The sequence below is a fragment of the Solanum pennellii genome, chromosome 9 (genome assembly GCF_001406875.1).
Source record: "Solanum pennellii chromosome 9, SPENNV200".
Lineage (NCBI taxonomy): Eukaryota > Viridiplantae > Streptophyta > Magnoliopsida > Solanales > Solanaceae > Solanum > Solanum pennellii.
Window position 1 is genome coordinate 16,856,667 of NC_028645.1, and position 8,984 is coordinate 16,865,650.

Here is an 8,984-nt window from a genome sequence, read left to right on the forward strand (position 1 = left end):
TAAGTTTCTAAAGTTCATCCATGAGCCCTTTTTATGGTTGGTGGTTCCATCTACGGACCATAAGCCTTGTTAGTTGAAGTTGGAAAATTTTTTGGGTTTCAGAACTTTGATCTACTATCTGTCTAGGACCCATAAATGAGTTTATGATCTGTGCACCAAACTTATATATCTCAAGCTAAAATCTCTACTTCTGAAGTTTGTCTATGAATCTCATCTACGAACTGTGGTTCCATCTACGGTCCATAGATGTTGATTGTAAATCCTAAAATTTTATGTAGACTTGAATTTCTTAGTTTCTCAAGATCCTATTTGGAATGAAAATTTTTAGGGTATTACACAGTTGCAACATCTTTGAACGTGGAAATAATATCTCAAAGCATGCATCATTTCACTCTCTCTAATTGGTGATAGAGTCAAGTACCAAATCATTCAGTCACAATATTACTTCAAAAAAAAAACTAAAAAGGAAAGAGACTCAAATGAATGGAATTCTAGCTTAACTCTGTATACAAAAAGACATGAAAATACCCACAAAGTTCATCAAGTGCATATCAGGATCATCACCAACCACTCCTCTAAATAAAACCTTCAAGTTAAAAAGTTGGATCATGGTTCTTGTAATATTGAACTTTGTTCATGGAGCAACCGGTAGAAAACAATAGCCTCAATGACATTAGATCCATCCAAGTCATCCTCATTTTCATCATCAATATAAAAAACAGTAGCATGTCTTTGTTATCCTTTAAATCTTTGTGGTGGACAATGATTCATAAGAGCAACATCATCAACATTATCAGCCTCATTGTTAGTGCATTATGAATGCTCACTCTGGCCTAAACCTTATTAAGTTGTTCTGCCCTAATTGGCTCGTGATCTTGTTTCATGCACAGCTCCCCACACACATTTATCAATTTTGGAGTTATAAGGTATCAATGGTTCATCCTTATTATGGATACTTACATGCACTAATTTTTACCCTTAAAATATAGAAACAACAAACAAAAAGCAAAATTAGGAAATAAGGACTAAGGGGCCGTTTGGTTATGGTATAACTTGCCTCTTATTCATGTATAAAATAATGTACTAAGTTATACAATGTTTGGTAGAAGTTTTTGGTTAGGTAGAAAAGTCAACATAACTTATACCATGTTTGATTGCATTTTTGTAGTTCTACATAATTAATACCAACATAACTTATGAAGGAATCTACGTATAAAGTTATTCAGGGTAGAAGGTGAAATAAGTTATGTGGATATTAATTATACATATATTAAAGTGATAAATTACATATTTACCCTATTAATTTATTTTATTGTTTTTAATTGGAAATTTTATTGTTTTCCTATATATAAGTTTGTTGTTTTTATTTCTTTTTTTTTTTTATATTTAGACCATTTTTATTTCTTTTAATTTTTTTAATTGGAAACTTTATTGTTTCCTATCAACATGTGTTATTTTTATTTCTTATTTTATATAAGATTATTTTCATTTCTTTATATATACTTACCATTTTGATTAATTTATGAAAATATAATTTTTTTTTATATTAGAAATTGATTGTATATTTTTTAACGGTACATATGCTAATCAAATATTAGTATTATATATTATTCAATATGTTTCACATTTTATTAGTATGTATTATTATTTTGTAAATAATATATATTAATAATTTACAACAAGTTTAATATTCAATACTTAATAATTCATGTATTGTAATCTCTAAACCCTACATAACTAATACCTGTATAACTAAATCATGTATAGCTAATACCTCCATAACTAATACTTGCATAACTAAACCCTGCATAACTAATATCCGCATAACTAAACTCTGCATAACTAATACCTTTATAACTAAACCCTGCATAACCTAACAGTAACCAAACAGCCCTTAAAACTCAAACATCCACAATTGATTTATTCCTAAACTATATTCTCCAACAATGACGTCAAAATTTAATTCGTCCAAATTACATATCACAATGAAGTATAAAGTGATGTTTCTTAAATAGAGAATCCAATAAGATTGGAGTATATCCCATAGGAAATATGTTTAGAGGCCAGGTCAATGCAGTTATTTAATCTTTCAGCAAAAAGTTATTGAAGGCGATTTGTAATAACAAACATTTGTTTATCAAATATTTATCTAAATTAAATAAGATAAAAGACTAGGGTTGTATTTCCATGATTTAATAACTTTGTAGTATATTGTATCAATAATCTATTCTGGGGCTTAGCATAAAATATTATTAAGTTTGAAACACAATTTCATTCAGCCATATTTAGATGAATGTCATTGTAAATAACTTTTGGTCTTTAAGTGTATGAATTGTAACATTTACTTCTATTTTAGATTGACTTTATAATTTGTAGCTCAAGTTATTAGACTGTGGTTGGTAGCCCCAAACCACCATTGTTATTCTCTTTTTCTATTCAATATCTATTTTATTAAAAAAGTTAAGAGTTAAGGTGAGTTATAATGTTTGAAACCACTACAAAGCAATCATTATGAAGAAAATAACAATACATGCACGCACACCGTTTAAGAATTATTTTTACGCTAACTTATTTCTTTAGTTAATTATGGTTTCTACAATCCTAGTTATGATGTTTATATTTGTAAGAAGACAATCACAATTTATGGTTGGAACATGATTATCAACTTACTGGACGAAAAATCAAAATCCAAAATCTTGAATTATCAAAACAAAATCAATAATTAAGAATCAATGTAATGAATTGCTTGAAAAGTCAACCAAAGTATGCTATAAGAAGTTGTCAAAATTAAGTTCTCAAACTAAAAATACGTGACAACATAATAAAAATTTTAGGAAAGTATTTATATAAAATATAAATACGATCCTAAATAAACAAGGAAACTAGGCCTGTTATTTGTATACGACTCATAGTGAGTCAGTACGGGTCATGGTCAATGTGGTCAAATAGTCGCCTTCAACAAACAATATTTCTTTTTAGTCCTCATGATTCAAGTTATGGCTCGTAGTCTGGAGATACAACTCCAAGTATGATTCATGGTGAGCCTATGTTTTTACTCAGCCTTTTTTTTTTTTATGATTCATAGCTACAACTCGTACTTTGAGAGTACGACTTGTAGCTTCACTCAAGTTTCCTATTACCAATATTGCATAATGTTTGATCTATTCGACGATTTGCTCAGTATGACTCATACTTTAAAAATATAACTCGTACAATGTCCCATTTTACATGAACCTAAACTACCAAATCTCTAAAGTTTTCACGGATGATCAATACATCTAATGCATTGAGAGTATGGCTCTTACAGTGACTCATTTGTCTAAGCTTCGACTTGGGTTCAGAGAAGTCTTTCATTCCTTTGAGTTTGACTCATACAATCTAATCACGGTTTGAACATATCAGTGTCCAAAGAATATTTAGCTAGTGTTCAACCTATTCACTTATTTTACATCTAGGATATGTTTTCCGGTACAAACACATATCATATCTACATAAGCATACTTAAGAACACACAAAGTTTCTATATTTTAAGCGTCAAAAGTGTCGTAAAACCCCAGAAATCACAATCACTATCATTTATTCTCTATTATAATAATTCATAACCTTAATTATAATACGTTGAATTGTATCCATGATAATATTCACTTAAACTTCATATTTGCCGAAATACAATTTTTCCCTAAATAATTATTTAGATTGGTTGGAAATTCTAATATCCTTTAATATGTATTTAGATTATATGTATCTTTAAAAGTCTCCATTAGACTTATTATACATAAAAGTTTCTCATATTTAAGTAAGTCAATCTCTTAAGCGCCTGCTAAGAATTGACTAGCCCAATATTTCATAAAAGAGATCATTGATGAGTTGGTTTAGAGGTAGCTAACCCCCAACATAGTTGTTTGATGGGTTGGGTACTGCTCTTATTCATTTTCTCATCCTCTATCAATTTTATTTATATTGAAACCATCTTGCTAATTGTATCCTGTAACAGTTTTCTCCTATGTATTTGATCTTTTTGTTATAGCTATCATCTTGATCCGCATCTTCAGTTAGTGTTGGGATAAATTTATTATTCTGTGTGCATAATGTTATGTTCTTGTTCGTCCTCTTCACTTTTCTTCTATGTTGATTCATCTTCTTTCCATTCTTCCCTTCATTCCCTTTTATTGATATGACCCAAGATTACCCCCTAAACACGACATGGTACTTAGAATCTCGAAAAACTTTAAGTGAGTCATATGGTGTAGCATAAAACTAAGATAAAAACATAACTGAAACTAGATGAAAGGATAACATAGTCATAAATGGTAAACTCAACATATCATAAAGAATCTAAATACAAGACCATAATGTGGAAATACTATGTTTCGACAACAAGCCTCTAATACATAATAGATACTAAGACAAACCTATATCACTTGAAAAACTGTAATACTAAAGTAAATAAAGTCTAAAATGACATAAAAGAACATATTCGGCATGCCGTCAGACCATTAAGAATCATCAAATTTGGGTGAAGAAGATTAGATTCAATACTATCCGCGACCTAAGGAATATGTGTCACCACAAGAAATATATGTGGTCAGTATATATTCGTCCTCATTTGGTGGTGGCACTATCCATTTTTGGGAAATAGTGACTTGTTTTTTACTAGAAAGGGTTAGCGCTGAAGCTAAGGCAGCTAACACATCAGCTTTCTTATTTTATGTTATAGGCACATGTTGGAGGATTAAATCTCCAAGCCATTCTATCAAATTTTAAGCATAAGCATAGTGCAATTCAGGATTTTTCACCTCATAACTTTCCAAGAGTTGCTTGATCACCAACTGAGAGTCACAAAAACTTGTAAGTTTAATTATTTCATGTCAATGGTCATTTCAAGTCCAAGTACCAATGCTTGGTGTTCAACAATACTATTGGAGCAGCTGATGAGCTTGATATTTATACTCATTAAGGTCTTGTTTATATATATTTAATATCCTAAAATGCTTATTTTGTGTCACAACTGATGTTAAGTCCTGGATTTTCAGGAATATTTTCACGCCCCGAGCTATCCCTGAGACATGAACACGGGACCTAGGACCACAAGTTAACCCTGTTGTCATGATCATGAGCATTATAAAGATAATAAGTTGGTGCAAAAGCTAAATCATAATTAGAATGAAAAGATGGGGAATACCCATATACTATAGCTGACATATGTGAAAACTAATGAGTTTAATATAGAGAAGATATTAACTCAATACTAAGTTGAAACTAACTATGGCTTAAATAAACCTCTGACTAACTAGAAATGCTAGGAAAGACTCCAGCTAAGTTTAGCAAAACTAAAACTAAAGGACTAAAAAAATTGAAAAGAAACTCATGGCTATTATCCTCGGTGAATGAGGACTCACCACTGATTCTGCTGAATTGGAGATCGAGAATCGATCTAAGCATGATCTGAATATTGAGAACCTAAGCCTACATCATGAGAAGTTGTATCGCATGTATGCGTCAGTACTTGAAAGGTACTGAGCATGTATAATACATAACTGAACAAACACAAAAACAAGTATAATATTCTGAACATGATGTACTAAGACTGAATGCTAACTGAACTGTAAAGATTGTCAATGAAATAGAGCTTGACTGAACTATGGGAGGTACTAATTACCGATAATAAAATCACATGAGCTAAATGTGGAGTCCGATGTATACGCCCCATCGAGAGGACCCAATATACCCTGCCAGAGGTATAAAGGCATGCTGGCATGATTACTAAACTGATGTCCACAGAGGGGACTTACAACCTACTTGGCTAGTAATTCTGGGACAATTTGGGTACGCTGAACCCTAGTACAACTCAGTATTATGCTACTCCCAATGAATTAAGTGTTTAACTGATTATGACTAAGTTTCTGTAAATGCTAGATAGCTCAAATTGAACATGCAAACTGAGAATGTAACAATTAATATAATAATGATGCATTAATAACTGAGCCATGTATAACTGAATGACTGATATCTCTGACCTAAATGTGTAATTCAAAAACTAAAGAAATACATAGCTAGGGTTCTAAAATTCATGTGAGAAATGATGTAATAACATGATAATCTAATTTGGAACATATAACTAATTAGTTCATGATAATATGCGGAAACTCTAGAAACCCTAGGTCTATTCATAATAAGGGAATCAAGAAACTGACTGAATTCTAGGGACCCAATGGGTGAAAAAACTCACTAGTGAAATCCCACATACCTGGTGACGAATACCATAGGGAAATCTTTCGATTTTGGGGCTGGAATTGATGGAAACTTGTCGCATTCTTAAACTAGGGTTCTTGACCTTTTTCTCCTCTATTGCTTCTAATTTTCTAAGTTTTGATTATGATTTTGACTTAGGTAAGTTCTAGTTATGTTTATAGGATTAAACTAACTAAAACCTCATGATTTAGGGTCTAAACGTAGTAGCCTAGAGGTCAAACAAACAACAAAAAGGCCAAAATACCCCTAACTTAAAAGCTATCAGAATCACTGACAGAATCGACTGTCGGTTCGTACTAGTTGATTGTCGTTCTTGACTGAGAATTGAAAGTCAGCTGGCGAATCGACAGAGTCGACTGACAAACCCTAAGTCGACCGTCCTTCACGACTAAGAACTAGAAATCAGCTGGACAATCGACAGAGTCGACTGACAGTCCGTACTGGTTGACCTTCTTTTGTGACCATGGACTGAAATTTGACTTGCTCGTCGATGGAGTCGACTGACGGACCATAAGTCGACTGACGGTCCATAGTTTGCTCCGTCGCTGGCACCTGCAACTTCTGAAAATTTGCATTTATGATCTGTTTTGGATACGAGGTGTTACAAACTAGATTAAGGAACAAAGCAAGGACACTAACAGGATAAAAGGAACAAACCGGGCTGAAGAAATAAAGAAGGGCGAGCCAGAGGATTACTAAGATCATTAAGCATGTCGTGGAGTGTCTCATCAGACAACCTAAAGTTCCAGTGTACCAAGCCTTGAGGGAAAAACCAAGTTGGCGATAATTAGGAGAAGTCGGTGGATCCTTGAGTGATTTCACAAAGCCTAGATGGATCGCCCAAAGTTACAAACCTTCAGGATGCTGAGTTCCAAGGCAAAAAGGTGATGGGAAAAAAACAAGGCTGGCTCGCCGAGTTGTTCGAAGAGCTTGACTTACTTTGTCGAGTGACTCTTTGCAACACATTTTTGTCAACTATAAATACATTTTTGAGCATTTAGTTTCATATCACTTATCACTGAGGAATAATTAATTATTCTTTAGAACATTTTGTTATAAAATTTTTGAGCAGCTTTCTCTAGTTTTCAAGGATTGAAGAAATTTACTTTTAAGAAATTGGAAGTGATTCTTTAAAATTTATCAAATTGGAGCATTGTAAAGAAGAAATTACTCTTACCGAGTTGATAGATAATAAATTTGGTAACGGTTTTTACCTTTTTATAATATCTAGTTACTACCTCAATTCTTGGGGTGTGATTATGAGATTATGGGCTGATTTAGCTTATGGGTATTACTAACGGTTAGTTTAAATGCTATTTAAAAGTGAGTTTACTCATAATATTGTGGTTTAATTTAAAACTTGTAGTTGCACATGCAGTTATATGTTTGTGTTGTTGGCGTGCTCGAGAGAGAGGTTTTAAAACTAAATAATTGCTTCATGGTTTGTGGGTGTTGGATTAACCTGAGTTTATCTCGAGAGAGTGAGTCCTAAACTCAATTCCACATATTCAGCTCGAGAGAGTGAATGGATTAAGGTGTGGGCGGCTCTTATTTTGCATGTCGTTGATGTTCGATAGAAACCACTTGATTCAGGGTAAATTTTCTGAGAGAAAATTAACCTCCACTATAACCTATCTTACTCACTAATATCTAGTTATTTACTAATAGTTGCAATTATCCATATGTCTATATTTGCCTACAATCAATTACATCCAAAAACCCGTCTCATTATTGTTAATTCATATTGTTTGCGAATGTTTGTAGTTGATAATCAACCCCCCCCAGTTGACATTCATGGCACCCCTTAATTTGAATGATGTCGTTACTCGATAATTTTTATTCCTATGACCAATTTGATCGTTTTCATAATTCTAAGTTTAATCTGAAACACGCACCACTCCCTGTGGGATTCAATCCCAACTCATTTAGTTGATTTTAATACTGATTAACAATTGTTGATACTTAGAATTGGCTAAAGTGTCTTTGATAACGTAATTAATGAAAATGGTGTCGCTGCCAGGGAGTGGTGTTGTTTGAAATTCTTTTGGTGAAGTTGAATTATGTTCTTGTTAGTCATATTTAAATCTACTTACTTTTGGTTTTGATTTTTGTGTTGTTTTTAAAACAAATTAATGAGTGTAAATGGTAGCAATGGTAACCAAGTGAACCACCCTCCGTCAAAAATGGTAATTCTTAGGGATAACATCCTAAATTTTAAGCATTTGGTGGTGAGACAATCCATGGGTTGTGGCTGAGATTTAATACCATATTGCTATAGTGCCCAACTCATGGAATTCCAGATAAGATGCTACTGGATTATTTCCATAGAGGTCTTGGACCTGAGAACAGAGGAGCGGTTGACCAACTGTCTCTGGGTTGTCTAGTACGACAACCTTATGCAATAACATCCCAGCTCCTAGATGGATATCTTGGCCAAAAAATCATGGAATTTGAAGTATTGTACAAAAATAAAGATAGGTACATTCCTGATCATGAGCGTAGAAAGCCCAATGATCATGAAGGTGGAAAGATAGAAGAGATACTCTCACTTGTCCTCCACAAAGTCAACGAAAACGATAGAGTGTTGAACGAGATAAAAGAGAATGCATGAATGCTAAATCAATTGACTACTTCTCATTCTATATCTATTAACTTACTGGAGACCCAAATTAGTTATAAGTTGTATCGTCTCTACTCAAGACAACATGGAGGGTTGCCTAGTGGTACTATAG